The following is an 18,627-nucleotide window of genomic DNA, read 5'->3' as shown; positions in this document are numbered from 1 at the left end:
GAGAATCGATAAATGGAATATATTTCCTAATAACCGGATGAATGTCTCTTTTAAGATGTAGATTGACCTGTGAAAAGACTCAATTCAACTCATCATGGGTTATTGTATAAAACTTTGGTATATATTTTATTCCAAATAGCAAAATCTTCAAACGTTATTGGTAATCATTTCAAAACATATTTCTCACAAATATTGTAAATATTGTTTTATCATAAAGAAAAGAACATAAAACTTCTAGAACTATGGTGGAAACCATAATTCCTAACTGATAAATTTGAACTCAGGAACATCTTATGTGGAAAATCCAGCACTTTGCAGCATGCAGTAAGCAACTTTTGATTCATCAGTGCAGTCTTCTTGGCCACCTACTTGCAGAGCAGAAATGAGTGGTCCGACGGGGCCCAATGATGCAATGTACGCTGAACCATGTGATCACAACCCCACCCCACTATACAATGCTTCTAATAATGGCATTGCATAGCAAGAGCATGCTTACGATGATGCGACTGTAAGTACCACGCCCTCTGTGCTGCCTCCAAACTTGAGCCCCGCCCATGCCCTGCTCCCTATGCTGAATCAGGCCCGACTGCCCCACCATCTGCTGTGTTGAGCTGGCTGTTTGCTCTGGGTGAGAGTTGTTGGAATACAGGAACCCTGACCCAAGATACTGCTATAGGTCTCTGGGTTTGTTATACAAAGAAAAACGTAGAGCAGATTATGAAAATTGATCAACGAAAACAATTGCTTCGAATAATAGAACTATACCACTTTCTTCCAGTTAATACAGAATTTAGGTACACACTGCAGCAACCACCAATTGACTTCATTGAGGACTTCCCTTGATCCCAGGACTAGCCAAATTGAGCATACTGTAAATGCACTGCAATCTTGTTAATCAAATTACATTGTTTAGTCACATATGATAAATTGTTGCTCCTGTACACTCTAGAACAACCTTGATGCCACTCTAGTGAGTGACATGAATAGGGCCTTCAAATCAGCCTTGCATACAGGGCATCATGTAATGTGTTGTAAGTCTGGAATCCATGCATGAGATTTTCTATTTCAATGGTGCAGTCTTTTACAAGACACGGTGTTGCCTTGTAAATGACTGCTCCTTTAAAAAAAAAAAAAAAACACTGAGTTTGGCCGGTATCATACATGAGCGCCGTACTCGACCTGCTTTATATCTGGCCCATCGTTTGTTGTCATGTTTGCACGAGGGACAACAAATCAGACCTGGCGATATTGTATGAGACAACAGAAGCATGCATATTGAGTGTACACGCTGAGGAATGTTAGGTGTTGGTCCAATCAGTATGACAAATTATCGCTCAGTGTGTACCCAGTCAACAGCTCTGCTGGGTTCTGGTAAAATGAGGGGGGGGGGATGTCAGAATTCTTATCAGCAGCGGTGGTGGGTGGTTGCACATGCAGCTCAGTTCTGTGTCCTGAGCTGGGGAGAGAGCCTGTGCTGCAGATTGTCCTCCCTCTCTCCCACTGCCCAGCTCTCTGCAAAGGGAGAGCAGGGCAGTGGGCCCCAGGCCCCTTCATCAGTAAACCCACCCCCTTTTGGCACCACTGGCCACAATGTCAGAGAAAATGCATCACAGCACATGCTGCTATAATGTACTATAATACATTTATATTCATGCCACCGCTCCCCCCTCCAACATCCATCCCTCAATGCACGTATATGACATGGTGCTGAAATCATTTTTATTAAAGCTGTTAAATGTCCATTAGTAGCAGTTTCAGACTCATGACAAGCCCACAAGTCTTGATGTTAGTTTAGTCTTTCCTTCCTCAAAACCACAGACCACAATCAAATAACTCAAAAAAAGAGTTTTAATATTTTTAATCTGTATAATTTAAGCCACAGTCATTGTGCATTCTGGAGAAGTGTTTTGTGTTGAGATCAAATAAATTGAAAGCCAGCATCCGTTAAAGCAGTGTTCCTTTGTGGTGAAATATACATAAAAATATATCAATAGTGCATTTATGTGATTGGCCAATTTATGTTGAATCTGAGGGCGAGATGTAATAGGGTCCGATTTTTTTAAGATGTCTAAATAAATCTCACATAATCACACATACCATTTTTTTTTAAAATAAATTGGAATTCACGTGCGATTTAGTGCTATTTTTAGTAAGAAAACGTGCAAATTTTAGTAACAAAAATGTCAGATTTTTAGATGTGTTTTTTTATACATGGAAGTGTGTGGTATTTAGTAAAGAAAAAACACCAAAAAACAGCATTGAGTCCCCCTCCCACCCCCGAGCATAACCAGACCGCTCCTGGTTCCAAAAATACAGGGGGGGAATCATAGGGATCCCCTGTATTTACAAAACCAGCACCAGGCTCTTGGACAGGTCCTGGTTCCAAAATCTTGGGGGACAAAAAAAACGGAGGTGCCTTGTATTTTGGAACCAGCACCGGGCTCCAACAGCTAGCGGTGTCATGCCACAGCCGGGAGACACTTTTTGCATAAGGTCCCCCGGCCATCACATGAACCCACTGCTGTGTTGCCTATTGTAAACTTGGGTTGGGGTAGAGGAGGGGGGTCCATATTGTATTTTTTGCACCTGGGCCCACAATCCACAAGTTCCATCACTAATAGGGATAATAGACTGGTTTAAAAGTGCGATGGATTGAGCCTGCATGTGGCATATAAACAGCATTCGTATTCATTTTAATCCATTCCTATAAAATAAACATCTAAATAGGTTAAAAAAAACTCAATCATCTCTACTATAGGAGATAGCTATTTGCATGTACAATGTTTCACAATTAAACACAATGTTTATCAGTCGACATTATATTTGTTTATTTAATTTTTTGCCCATTTGTTTAAAGAGGAATCATCTGGAGGAAGATTGAGACTTCCATGATTTCCTGGCAACATCTTGTGGACTGTTTCTGGTCTATTTTTGGAGTTTCTTTTTTTTTGCAAATTTTATGTTAATCTTATGGTCTATATGTAGCTACTGATAATAGTCATGCACACAGTATGTAAACTTTAAATGTCAATTTACTTTTAATAGTGTTCCTTGGCCGCTGAAATCTTTTTTAAGAAACAAATGAAGTGCATTGTTGATATATACTGTCACTTATTGGTGTGATTACTAAAGTACTAGTGACTGGTTTGCCAAACACGGATGCATTATGGCGGATGGAGGCAGGAAAGGACTTTGCCTTTAACCCTGCACTGTACCCTGTGGGTGATGTTTTGGATTTTCTGATTCTGAAGCTGAAAATATCTTTCATAAAAATTGTTTGAGTGATGCTCCTGAGACCATATCATCTAATGTAGTCTATCGTGATCTTTTAAATTTAAAAAAGAAGGAGATTGAGTATACCTACCACTCTTTCTCATTAAGTGATTACTACAGAACGAAAAAAATCCCTTGCGGGTTCAGGGTGTGCAATTGCCCGACATTTGGGCGTTACGACCCTGCGTTCTGTAAAAAATGGGTAGGGATCTTGAACCGATGTTCGTATCATCTAATTTTGTTAGTAATCGCTCAGTCTAACAAAGAATTGACTCAGATTCAGCCAAAAATGTAGTCATTTGAAAAAATCCATGTACCTACTCTAATGATTGATAAAGAAACTGATTGGATGGACAAACTCAGCAATCAGTTTGCTCTCCATAAAAGTGAGTTAATCAAATTCAAAAAAGAAAAATTGCAAAAAGTCGAGTTAGACTATGAATATCACCGTGGCTCAGCGGGGGTCAGCAATAACAATGGAATGAAAGGAGGAAACCCTTTTGCAGCCAAAGACAGAAATATTCATCACAGGAGCACCAGAGTACAGTCAGTGATTCTGATTATCCACAAAAACAACGTGCTGCTGTCCCTTTAGGGGTGCCCCCAAGATCCTCAAGAAAAAATCCCACAGGGATAAGAGAGCAACCAGAAGAGGTGGCCAAAACCAAAGGGAGGGGAAGGGGAGCAAAACCCCACAACAGAAAAATGAATCTTCAATTATTCTTCATATGTACTATCTGACTCTGAAATAAAATTGTTGAATAAAGGCTTGTCCTTCGTGCCGTCTAAACCATTGAATGCGTTGGAGTGGCAAATTGAGGAGCACAGACTAGACCAGGGGTCCTCAAACTATTTTGCTCTGGGACCCCATCAGACAATAAAAATAATTACAGGACCCCAGCAAGTGACTGCAGAAGGTCATCACCTCACATGTGTAGTCAGCAGACAGCACATACATGGCAGCATTGTGGAGGCACAAAGTGATGGGAGGAGTCTAACATAACAGACAACTCAACAGATTTTTCAGTCTCCTTGAAATCACTGACTGAGATTAGAAAAGTCATCAGCCTGATGGTCAGCAACATGGAGTCGCGACTCCATGCTGAGAAGGTCGGGACCCACTTTGGGGTCAGGACCCACAGTTTGAGAACCACTGAACTAGACAATTAAAACTAAAGTAATACTATGGCAACAAAACACTGGACATGAACTGTGGGAATGACTCCCATATTCTCCCTGCTCAGGTCGACTTTTGAGCCTAACTCTGTAAATGCTGCATTGAAAACATTTTCAAGAGTGATTAATCAAGGGGTTAAACAAGCGGCTGCTTGTAAAACTAACCTTTACCCAAATTGATCAAAATTGGAACATAACGCTCTTAAACAACTATCATCAAATGAAAATCTGGTAATCTGCCCTGCCGATAAAGGCGGGGCAATTGTTCTGCAAGATTTACAGGAGTATAAAAAAGAAATTATGCGGCAATTGACTCTGAGAAATATTGTATGCTCCAGGGAGATCCAGCAAAAATATTTAGAAGGGAGATGTTTGAATTTTTTTTATTATTCAAGGACAGAAAGATCATCTCTGATGGATTATTTGAGATTCTTATTCCAGAATTCCCTATAATACCTCTCATATATACATTACCGAAAGTCCATAAAGGGGTGGTTCCACCCCCAGGACGACCTATAATATCCGCACGGGGAACATAATCACAGCCGTCATCAGTGTATCTAGATTCCATTTTACAGTCATTGATACAATGTCATCCACATTTCTTGCTTGATACAACTATGCTTTTGAATACATTGGAGACTCTGGGCCCCTATTCCACCAGATGCGTGGTTGGTGTGCCTAGATGTGTCCAGTTAAACGGTTATTGGAATCTGATGGCAATTTATCTGAAATTTTTGTTGATTTTTTCTTACAGTTGTTGTTTTTTGTTCTGACAAAAAAATTACTTTATTTTGATGGTCAATATTATTTACAGAAGCTTGGATGTGCTATGGGGTCCTCTGTGGCCCCAAGCTATGCTAATTGTTTTATGTGTATGGTGGAAGACAATATATTTTGTCCTACAGTATTGACGGTGTAATGGTTAGCATTACTGCCTCACTGAGGTCATGGGTTCAATACCCACCATGGCCCTAACTGTGCGGAGTTTGTATATTCTCCCCGTACTTGCGTGGGTTTCCTCCGGGTACTCCAGTTTCCTCCCACAATCCAAAAATATACCGGTAGGTTAATTGCCTCCCAAAAAATTAACCCTAGAATGTCTGCATGTGCATGTACATGTGGTAGGGAATATAGATTTTAAGCTCCACTGGGGCAGGGACTGATCTAAATGGTCAAATATTCTCTGTAAAGCGCTGCGGAATCTGTGTGTGCTATATAAGAAACTGCTAATAAATAAATACTTTTTTTCGGATATGCAAATTAATTCCAACATTTCTTTCTATACCCGTTTTATCAATGACTTACAGTATTTTTAATATGGAGTGGTACCAAGGAAGCACTGTTGTCATTGATAGATGGACAAAACCGTTCTGGGAGTCCAGTAAAATTCACCATAAACATGAACCAATCTGAAATTAACTTTTTGGATGTTCTTATAACATGGAAAAATTCTTGTTTATCTACTAGTGTTTATTCTAAAGAAACAGATAGGAATACAATGCTTCACAATACTAGTTGCCACCCAGTAAAGTTGAAGGCTGATTTACCATTCTCACAGTTGGTCAGAATTCGGCGAATCAATGACAATCTGGAGAATACAGTTAGACAAATTGATGTTCTTATAGAGAAATTCTGCGTTCGTGGATATGATCGGAGGATGTTACTAAAAAACAAGGAAAAGGTCTTGCCTAGATGTGACCTTTTGGTGAAACGTGATAAGAAAAAAATTATCAAAAAAATTCCTTTTGTTAGTAGGTATAACTCTGCATCTAATATGATTATCAATATTGTAAAGAAAAATTGGCCACTTGTGACCACGGATCAGACATTGCACCTACAAGGGTATAGTCTCATGCCGTGTTATAAGTGAAACAAGAATTTAAGAGACCATTTAGTAAAAGCTGACATGACTGGTCTAGGCAAAATTAAAAAAAAGAACACTTTTTGTCAAATATTAAATTGGGATGTACTAGATGCACATGTGAAACCTGTAAATATTAAATAGCGGGAGATCAATTTTACCACCCCCCTTTCAGGGAAAGTCTATAAAATAAAACACCTCCTTGATTGTAACAGTACATGTCATCTATCAAATCATTTTCCCTGTGGATTGACTTACATTGGGAAAACCCAATGTAAGTTCAAAGGAAGAATGGCGGTCTGTCATTTTTGTGATTTCAGACATCCTCTACCATAAATTAAGTACAGAATAATAGATCACATCCCCCCCCTTCCCTTACAGAGAGGGGGTGATCGAAATCTAGCACTTCTAAAAAAAAAAAGATCCATCAACTCGATTTGATTTATCCTAGAGGGCTTAATGAGAAGCTGTCATATACATGCTTCCTATGAATATTGATTGATTGCAAATTAATAATAGTGAGTCTTTTTCACAGCATTGTCTATTGTCTAGTGTGATGGCATCTAATTATTAATGTTAATTTTAATATCTTGTTGAACAAGTGTATTATACAGTATGTCATTATATGTTGCTAGTTGTACCCTTACGATATACATAATGTGCAGACAGTTCTTTGCTTTGTACTTTTGCTCTAGCGCTTCATGTTAATATATTATGTGGTGATGGGTTATATTTTATCACTTTTTGCCTCTAGCACCTAGTGCGCGATGACGTCAACATGCATGTACAGCAGCCTGGATCTAAGCCCCGCCCCTTGAAGTAGCGGTTGGCGGCGGCGCGACCTGACTGGCGGCGTGCACGGACACCCGTGTTTGTATCCTATTTGAGGGGAGACATTTTTGTATATTTCATATCCTGAAAAAGGTAATAAAGTTACCAAAATGGAATTTTTTTTACTTTGAACAGCGTTGTGTTATTATAAGACACTTTATTGGTGTATATATATATATATATATATATATATATATATATATATATATATATATATCTCACTTGCTGCTTGGATCCCTAGGAGAGCACATATCCCTACACAAAAGGGATTTATTCCACTAAAAAGTATATGGTCATAGACCTGAGAAGTTTATGGTTGGGAAATCTAAACCTGTGGATCTAACTAATCGGTGGACTTAATACGGTTTGGTTTTAGCATTGGACATGCTTCCAACTAAGTCCTAGGAGAAAGTCCACCGCATTTTAAAGATGTTCTTCTGAAAGAAATTTATAATTCCATTTAATTTTTATGTACAAATAAGGTTCTATCTGGGTCAAAAACTCATTGGGCCAACACAGATAATCCTATCTGTTCACTATCAAATAGGACCTGACTCTGAAGGGTATTAACTGTTGCATTCTTAATAAAGAGATCACAAACCCCTGATGAAGCTTCTTATCGAGGCGAAACGCGTTGGGTATTGATCACGATTTCAAAATAAAAAGAAAAATTTCTTCAAAAGAATTACTTCAGAAGTGTATTCGATTTTATTATTTTTTTACTGTGTATGTTACTGTATATGGACATTACAAGAATAGGGCGCTGAAGACACTATTGTTTGGTATTGAAGGTGTTTACAGTCCCAACTAGTAGGGGATTGAGTGTCAATAGCGACCGATATAAAGTATAAATTTAATAGCGTAATTTTAGAGATTTTGTGTTGAGATATATATATATATATATATATATATATATATATATAGCGTGCAGGGGGACAGCGGCAATCGTAGAAAAAATACATAATGATCTACCAATGTTTCGTGGCTCAAGTTGCCACTTTATCAAGGTGCCAATCAAGGTGCCAATCAAGGTATTCATTGGCACCTTGATAAAATGGCAACACAAGCCACGAAACGTTGGTAGATCATGCCTGCTGTGTCTTTTTTTTTTTACGAGTGCTGCCATCCCCCTGCACGCTACATTCGCTTGACTCCAGGATTTGGAGTCTAAGCCTGGAGGGCACCGTGATACTACAGCCCAGTTTCCACTTGTAGGGACTGTTGCCTACTTGGAGTGCCCCTGCATCCCTCACTATATATATATATAGGAAAGAGAATGAGGCAGCACTCAGCAGGCTGTAAATATGAAGTCCTTTACTCCAACAGTTTTGAGGCAGGTACCCCTTCGTCAGGGACAGACAGCATACAATACATATAGGGAAGGAGGAGGCTGCACTCGACAGACTGCAATAAAGAGGTCCTTTAATCCAACAGTTTTGGGGTTACCCCCCGTCGTCAGGGACAAACAGCATACACAAAAGTCACAATAACACTGACTCATCTATAAACCCATCCAGAAACACCCGCCTACAGTATTGATTAAAAGCTAATCATACTCACCTGCCGGGCGGGGGATCATACAACCACGCCAGAGAAAACCAGAAGTGTCACTCTGGCTGTTCATCCTCCCCAGCCCGACAGCCAGGAACAATCATTTTCCCCACCGTCACTAAGCCACGGACCGCAGCAGGAAGTGCAAGATGAACGCCGAAGTGATGCTGAATAGCAACAATTCATCCAACCATTAAAGCGCCTCCAGCCACCAACCAAAGCCGGAAGTGAGGCAGGAACTATTGCTTTCCTGGATGGAGCATGACCCTATATCTAAGCAACAAAATAAACAAAATACACAAGCAAGATATAAAAGACACAGCGTGAACTAAGACCAACAGACTCTGCATAAAAGAGCTGATTTTTTCGTATTAATAATTTTTTTACTTTTTCCTTATTAATAATTTTTTTCCCCATCAGTGTTTTCTCCTATATATAAATATATATATATATATATATATATATATATATAAATAAAAGGAAGAAATATGCGGCACTCAGGAGTAGGGTGGCCAATCCCGGGATCGGGATCGGCGGGATCCCGGGATTTGGCCCTAAAAAGTCCGGGATTTCAATCCCGGGATTGGAGTATCCAATCCCGGGATTTCGGTATTAGACTGCGCATGCGCAGTCTAATACCGGGCAGCGTCTGAGCACTCGCTCAGACACTGCCCAGTGCCCGGATGTTTCAGACCCCTGCGTGCGTCCTGCGCAGCGTGACGGTCACGCTGCGCAGGCCACGCACGCTGCCCACACTACTGACTACTGCCCACACTACTGACGCTCCTCCTGGCCGCCCGCCCCCCACCTCTCCTCCTGCGCCGGCCAGCCCGCCCCTTCACCGACGCCGGTCCTGCGCGTTCCTCCCGCTGCAGTGATGATGAGATGAGGAGGTGCACGAGCCCGACGGCACCGTGCACCTCAGAACCCACCTCCACTCCCGGCCGCCCGCCCGCCCATGTAAGTAAATCTGCGGGTCGGCTGGTGTGGGGGTGGGTATCGGGTACACGCCAGGAAACTAAGGATGCCAATCCCGGGATCCCGGGAATCCCGGGATTGAGCATTTTTCAATCCCGGATCCCGGGATTGAAAAAATGCCCCGGGATTGGCATCCCTACTCAGGAGTCTTCATGAAATCAAGGTAAGTTTATTCCAACATGTTTCGGGAGTCGATACTCCCGTCGTCAGGGATAAGTTACAAGTGCAAACAAACCAAGCTTTATTCATCACAGTCAGTGCCTCCACCAATGAGCAGCATTCACCAATCAGTCAGAACACCTGCGCTCACCTGTGAATCCAGACTTAATCATCAAGTCCACAGGGAGAACAGGTGCCAGACCGATCAGATTAACCAGTTCAACCCACAATATAAGTGAAAAAAATAATAAAAATAAATATAACAAAAAAATATACAAAACCCATAACCATGTATATAAAAAAATATATATAACAAATATTACAAGAAAATATATACACAAAAATTTGCTGCACAACAGAGGTAAACCCATAACCAAGTATATATAGCAAATAACAATTAATAACCAATTATATAAAAAAATATTTTTTATAAATTTATAAAGTCAGGTAACCTGTGGTAACATACTGATATCGAATGTCGGTACTTATGCAGTATCTGGGCGTCCGATTTTTTGATTGCATGCCTTAAGTTAAGGCACACAATCAGATGCGATGCGATATCGTCGGATAATAAAGGCTTTTTCTTTGCATCAAACAAGACTGAAGAGTGCCGCCCTCATTCCCACGCTATACATTGGACTGAATATCCTGGGGAAGGCACCGCTGCACCACTCCATTGAGAAAGCGAGTGCCGGACCATATATCCTGATATATATTGTCACGGCCTTGACTGTCTGTGTTCCCGGCACTGACCTGGGTGCGCCAGTGGAGGGCGCAGGGAACTGGCAGCGAGGAGGCTTGAGGTAGCTGGAGCTCATGCACGGAGGCTGGAGGGAGATGATCTGCTGGGGACACAGAGGATTGGCTGAGACCTAAAGCAGAGACGCGGGGTCTAAGCCGACAGTGGTATTTACCAGGGACCCCCGCAAGGGGATATGGACTTCGCTGCAACTGCCGACCAGGTCGCGGCCCTCTGCCCAGGTTCCCCTGTGGCTTTGGCAGAGTTTGGACAACAAGAGTCTTTAGAGGGATACTTAAACCATCGATGGTGATCGATGGCACTGAATGCTATACAGCAACACGGAGGGTACTTGAGAAATGTGAGATGCGGCCTGGAAGCCGGGGATGACACGAAGGTATCACAGGGAGACGCTGGAGACACTGGGGATCACTGGAGCGGCTAGGGAGCCGATACTTGAGATCACTGGGGATCGCTGGGGCGGCTAGGGAGCCGATACTGGAGATCACTGGGGATCGCTGGAGCGGCTAGGGAACCGGTACTGGGGATCACTGGGGATCACTGAAGCGGAATGAGAGCCGAGGGGAGACGGGCACGGAACCCACGGATAACCGGACACTGAGTAAGTAACCTGGGCTGCACGAGAAGACAGGATCACACGGCAGATGGAAACACGTGGAGACTTCTGGCAGGAGTGGAATGACCAGGACGCTGAGAGTAACACAGGTGACAGCGGACTCAGGAAACCGGACCTCTGGAGCACGTGGGGAGTTTTGACAGGAGCTTAACGCTGGAGAACTCACAGGTAAACTGACGAGTTGTTCAAGACAAGGAGGAGTCTGTGAGCTAGGCTTTTATCCCTCCAGGTGATTAGGGAATCAGACGCAGGTGATGGGATTAGCCGCAGCAGCAGCAGCACACAGACCAGGAAGTAAGTTGGAGCTTACCTGGATCATGTGACCCGCAGCTTGATCAGGGAATACACCTGGAGCTCACAGTGACGCAGGGGCGACTTGGAAACAGAAGACATCACGCCAGGGATTGCCGACTGTGCCGGCAGCTGATCTACGGAGGACACTACCCCAGCGTGCCGGTAAGGGGCGCATGCGAGCGGTGCGAGAACCGGGGTTCATGACATATATATATATATACATATAGGAATGTGTTCCTCCTGGAGAGGATCTTGTTGGGAGACACAGACTAATCACATCCATTCCACTACGCCGTTAGAAAGCAAACTGCAATATCACGCTGCCTCCGCGGAAGCCCCCGCAAACCCTGAAGTGCTGCAGCCAGAGTGACAAGGTCCCTGCTCCCCTCGGAAGGTGAAATACTCTGGATGATCTAAGGGAAGCAAGTATTCCTGAGAGTCGAGGTCTTTATACGATCAAGCTCATATTATAGTGGTTGAAGACCACTATTAACGGTACACCTGAATTTGTTGGGGTGCTTTTCTCACGGACGGTGAAAGGGTTCACTGTAACGTATAAACATATTGCACTAGGAGGCGCCCATCTCATCTTTTTTCCAGCTCTCTATCGAGAGGTTCCCTTGAACAGGAACCATCAGGAGAGGAGCTGCCACTCTGAAGGAAGGAGGAACTGTGCATTCTTGTGTAAAGAACACATGTGTTACTTCTAACAGGACAGAACCCAAAATAGAGGGGATTTATCATAGCTCTAGTACCACCATTTCCGAGATCGTAGTCCAGGAATATGAATCAATTTAGTTATTGCCGGCAAATGATTTAAAGTAAATGAATTGAAGTTTAGTTAAATATTGCACCCCATAAAAACCAGTCTCTGTGAGCAATGCCGGCATTTTTAACGTATATTTTGAACATCTCTCACAGCAACATTGGCACTCAAAGGGTTAAGTTTAGGTGGAGTGAAGGTCCAAGAGTACAATAAAAACATGAAAAGGTAAAACGTTCTAAGCAGCTAATAATATATGAGCATCTCGCTAACATTATTATTGACTAGAACTCTGCGAGTACACAAAGAAATGGTCACCATTTCACAGCTGAATTCCCTTAGATAACACAATGGAAAAAGACCTACTGGCATCACATTCCTATAGATACTTTAAATTGAAATATATCTCTGAGCACATGGTACAACACTGGGAAGCCTGCAATCAAGTCCTTTTTGTCTTCGGTTTGAACAATAGTCACCACTCACTTGCAGTCGCTCAAAACAAGATTATCTGCTTCTGCATTTCAGGGTTTAGATTTTGTGCAGAAAAGGTCCTGTGTTCTAGATTGCTGTAGAGATTACGAGAGGAATGTACACGCTTAGTGAAACAGAGACGTACTCTTAAAATCCTCTAAATTTTCTCAAAATAAAGGTCTTTTGTGATTCTGTTTTCTGCCTTCAATCACATCTTCACTTCTAAAAGAAAAATTAGAAGCTCAGTAAGGGGGAAAAAAAACCTTTACAGAAAAACCTGGTCTTTGCCCAGAGGATTAGAAATCAATAAACTGCATTAGCCGTGTATATCAGTCTTTCCTGTGAGCTGTCAGAATTGAGGCTTGTAAAGTGGAGGGAGGATTGTTTTGTCATAATTTATTATGTTGATGGTGTGTATAAACTGCTAGTAGGCCCCTGCTTATACCGATTTCAGGCATATGCATTCGCACACTCCCGGGACTAGCGTATGTCTGAATTTTACTACTAGGTGAGTAAAATCCCAGGTCCTGCGCACCTGCAATGGTCCCAGGATTTAAACAAACCCAGTATTGTACCGGGTTTAAAATCCCGGGTAGTATGTCTGAAAGGGGTATTACTGATGACATGGGACAGAACCGGGATACATTTTAATTCATTTCCTTGTTATTTGCTATTAGATCAAAGCTCAAATGGCCTAATTCGATAATGTATGCAAATCTGATGGGTTGCTTACCAATCCGAAGGTGGGACACTGATGCAGGATTATTCTGCATAGTACATAATTGGTCCTGCATTGACCCAAGCAAAGCCCCTTGAGCTGCAGCCTGATTGACAGTTTGGGGGTGGACAGTGGACAGATCTGAGTAGAGTTGTAGAAACAGTCGCCCCGGTTTCAGGGAGTGCCATGGTCAAGGTCTGCTTCTCCCAACGCAGCCTTCCTGGCCTGGGCTACTAAGCTGCATGTGTCCTCAGGGTTACTATGATGGCTGATAGTCTTGCAAAGCATTCAGTGATCTTAAGATTCAGAACTTGTTCTGCGATGCTGACAGGAGACATCTTTTTCCTTCAAACACCTCCAGAATATTTTCATGTAACTACTAAATCTAACGGCCCCTATACACCAGGGCGACTTGTCCTTAGGACAAGTCGCCCCCGACTTCCCCCTGAGCTTCCCCGGCTGCTCCCCGGGGGAGCTTGATTAGATTGGCACTTGATGTGCCAGTTTTTACATGTGATAAATCGTCTCGATTTATCACATGTAAAAAACCCGGGGAGCAGGGGGGGGGCCTACAGAGCAGGGCTGCTGGTGGGAGCAGGGACGCTGGGGACGCTGCGGGGGACATATGAGGCGGCATAGAGCCAGGAGCTGTCAGTGCTAGAAAAAAAAAGCCTATACAATGAATGGGCAGCCTGTGATTGGCTGAGCGCTCTCTCAGCCAATTGCTGACTGGCTGAGAGAGCGCTCAGCCAATCACAGGCCGCCCATTCATTGTATGGGCTTTTTTTTTTTATTCCGTACTGACAGCTCCCGCCGGCTCCACCTGCCCGGCTCTATGCCGCCTGTGTCCCCCGCAGCGTCCCCAGCCCCCCCTGCTCCCTCTACCGCCGCGCTGCCCCACTAGGTCCCAAGTCGGGTGGTCGGACGTGCAGCAGGTCCGACCACCCGACGCAGATCCGATGCGCACGGGACCGCGCATCGGATCTGAGGAGACATCAAAACTTGCCGATTTTGGTCCAATTTCGGCCAGATCCGACTGATCTGGCTGAAATCTGACCAAAATCGGCTAGTGTATGGGGGACTTTAGGATGTGAAATGCGTCCATCTCATAGTCAGGCCCAACGTCACAAGAGTTTTTGATTGTGTTTCGTGCTGCTCTGTCTAAATGACTACGGTTATAGGAGATGTGAAAGCTTATTGTTAGATTCAATTACTGGACGTCTCTGCATTATGGTCTGTGCATAGAGCCGTCTCTTATCAGTTCGTAGAGGCTTTCTTCCAGACTAGCAGAATCATATCTCCTGCAATTAGCTGCCTGATAGATGGAGAACAGGGCTACCTGATGAGGTCAATGTTGTTGTCATCTCCTTCCCATTGCTGAAATTACCTTCTAATTAACAAGATTATGTGGGATAGAACAAAAAATTTGCATCATTTTTTTTTTTATTCCGTTCATGGTTGCTAGGCAACCTCAAGATAAGCTACTGTGCACAATAGTGTATTGCATACAGTATGGACAGTATTAGCAATAATGCTTTTGCGATACTGAATTGTAAAGGGAAACTACTATGGCATGTACATAACCATATATGTTTATATTGTATGGCCCTTATTCTGGTTCACTTGCAAAGGCAAAATCCTTCTCAAATGCACAAAACCATGTATACTGTAGGAGGGGCAGATGTAACATGTGCAGAGAGAGTTAGATTTGGGTGGGGTTTTACTTCAAAGTGAGATCTAAAATGCAATGTAAAAATAAAGCAGCCAGTATTTTCCCTGCACAGAAACAAAATAACCCACCCAAATCTAAATCTCTGTGCACAGGTTACATCTGCCCAACCTGCAGTGCATAGGGTTTTTTTTCTGGCTGATTCACAAGGCTGCGAATTTGCAACCCTGCGAGTCCACCAAACCCCACCCGGCAAATGCATACACGCCTATGTGTGCATGCTGGGAAGGAAATACGTGGGCAGCTGCCCGCCCCCCGCACCCGCATTACAGCCTCATTAGCATGAGAACGCCCAGTGTTCTCATGGGAACACCCATGAAATACTGGGCATTCCCATATGCTAATAAAGCTACCCGGCACCCCACGCCCCTCTCCGCCGCCCCGCGCTCTATGTTGGGTGCGTGCACCCAGCGAATAGAATGTTCGCTGTGGGTGCACAAACCCTACACATATGCACATGTGCAGAAATGCGCATGTGCACTAACAAAACATCGGCCCCGTGCGAATGCAGGCTAGCTGCGAACGGACCTGAATAAGGTCCATGGTTTTGTCCATTTGAGAAGGAATTTGCCTTTGCGACTGAACCAGAATAAGGGCCTGTGTGTGTGTGTGTGTAAAATAAATACACAACATAAATACATATATAAATACTGTATACACATTTACGGCTATATGATTTTTTTATGCTAAATATATAAGTTAATCCGAACCTCTAGAGGTGATATTTCAATAACATGTTTGTTTTTATGCCATGATTATGATGTTAGTATGCATTCTCTTCTGAGCTATGGGAGAGATTGAGCATTGCCTTGTGGTTCTGGTCTGACTTGCACTGAAATACAAGGACAAAGCCATAAATGCAAGAAGAACATCTCTGGTTGCCATCATTTAGTTTGCATAACCGATGATGATATTAACAAAAAATGTCTGCTTCATTGTTGATCGTTGATCAGCAAATCTGCAGATCGTGCGATTATGAAATGACTGTGCATGCGTATGGATCATAGCACGTATGTGCAAGGGTGGATAGCAACAGACTGTATGTTACATATGTTACCAGGGATAAACCAGCCCCCAGCTCTTTAAACCAATTAAGATTAGTTGCAGATCTTACATTTAAACTTATCATCAGGAAAACATGCCATATATATATATATATATATATATATATATATATCACACCACCCAATAGTGTTATAAGGCTTTTGCTTTACAAAAGGGTTATTCCTGTCTTCCCTTTAACCAATTTATACACATTAGAAGTTTTCATTTATACATAAAACATTTATTGATACAAGCATAAAAAATAAATAAAACAAACTTTTCGCAGTTATTCTTGTCTTATCCTTTATTTGTGGATGTTATCTAGTTTCCGACGCGTTTGTCTGTCAACATCCATTCCAACATAGAAATATTCTTGGTTATACAAAACAGAAAAGAAAATAATAGTTTTCGGAATTAACCATTCCCATAAACAAAAAGAAATTCCTAAAAAATGATCTTTCCTGATCCCCTTTCCGTCTGTCCATCTGATCTGTAATCATCCATTCAATTATACTATTTTCTTATCTACTTTTATTATATAAATTATTATGGTGAATTGTGAATTGTAAATATGTAATAATGTCTTTCCTTGTTATGGTATTGTACTTTTTAGATTATTACAAAATAATTGGCATACCCCTGATGAAGTCTCTTGAGGAGACGAAATGCGTCGGGCACTAGATAACATCCACAAATAAAGGATAACTTTTTTTAAAAAAAGACCTAGTGTTACTGGCGACCAAAAAAAGTTTATACTTAGCGCAATTCTAGAGATTTTGTTTGGTATATATATATATATATATATGGTACTCTTTACCTAGAACGGCGCCCACGATTGAAATCGCGGGATCGCGGGTAAAATCGCGGCAATCGCGGTAATCGCGGGTAAATCGCGGGTACATCAAAATCGGGTACCCGCGATTACCGCGATTTTCCCATAGGGAACAATGTTAAAAAGGCAGATTGACCGCGATTTTAGCGTTAAATGCCTCAATGCCCGCGATTTTTACATAGGAAACAATGTTAAATGGGCCACAGAGCCCTAATAGTCCCCCTGAATTGTTAAATGGCCCCCACAATTTTTAACGCCACCCCACGATCAACGTGAACCCGAAGCGTGGCGAGCGCAGCGAGCCCGCGAGGGGCGGCGGTACGCGTCCTACGACCTTTTCATGCCCTACTATCCACGTCGGCGTGGAGTTGAGAATAGAATAGTGTGGCGAGCGCAGCGAGCCACCGAGCCCGAAGCGTGGCGAGCGCAGCGAGCCCCGCGAGGGGACGCGGATACCTTCACAGGTAAACGCGTCCCTTCGCGGGCTTCACAGGTGTCCGCGTCGCCACGGACACCTGTGAAGCCCGCGAGGGGACGCGTTTACCTGTGAAGGTATCCGCGTCCCCTCGCGGGGCTCGCTGCGCTCGCCACGCTTCGGGCTCGGTGGCTCGCTGCGCTCGCCACACTATTCTATTCTCAACTCCACGCCGACGTGGATAGTAGGGCATGAAAAGGTCGTAGGACGCGTACCGCCGCCCCTCGCGGGGCTCGCTGCGCTCGCCACGCTTCGGGTTCACGTTGATCGTGGGGTGGCGTTAAAAATTTTGGGGGCCATTTAAGACTTCAGGGGGACTATTTGGGCTCTGTGGCCCATTTAACATTGTTTCCTATGTCAAAATCGCGGTCATTGAGGCATTTAACGGTAAAATCGCGGTCAATCTGCCTTTTAACATTGTTCCCTATGGGAAATCGCGGGCATCGCGTCGCGGGCATCGCGGGTACATTTATGGCCGGCCGCGACGCGACCGACGCGATTTTTCAGGTTTAACATGGTTTTCAATGGGAAAATCGCGGGCATCGCGTCGGTCGCGTCGCGGGTAGCCATAAATGTACCCGCGATGCCCGCGACGGGCGCCGTTCTAGGTAAAGAGTACCATATATATATATATATATATATATATACTGTGTAGCTTTAATTCAGAAATCTGTCAATTGAGGGTATCCTCAGTATGTACCATACAGCATCAGAATATTTACCATATATACTCAAGTATAAGCCTACTTTTTCAGAACATTTTTTATGCTGAAGAAGACCCCCTAGGCTTATACTCGAGTGAGGGTCCCACTTGAGTCAATACGTTTTTTCCAGTTTTTTGTTGTAAAATTAGGTGCCTCGGTTTATATTCGGGTCGACTTATACTAGAGTATATACGGTATTTGGATTTAATTGAAATGACAGCATTCCATTAATTCAGTTAATCTTTGGAATATTTCGATTTAAATGACAATTTGACTTAATAATACATACCTGTTTTTCTACTTATTATTATTTTCTACCTGTTTTTCTACTTATTAAAGACATCCCTAGCAAACTCCCAAATGCAGCAAAACCAGAATACAAAGAT

Source organism: Crinia signifera, chromosome 7 (assembly GCF_055691185.1).
Source record: "Crinia signifera chromosome 7, ASM5569118v1, whole genome shotgun sequence".
In the NCBI taxonomy this organism is placed as follows: domain Eukaryota; kingdom Metazoa; phylum Chordata; class Amphibia; order Anura; family Myobatrachidae; genus Crinia; species Crinia signifera.
Note: the sequence above shows the minus strand (reverse complement) of the source record.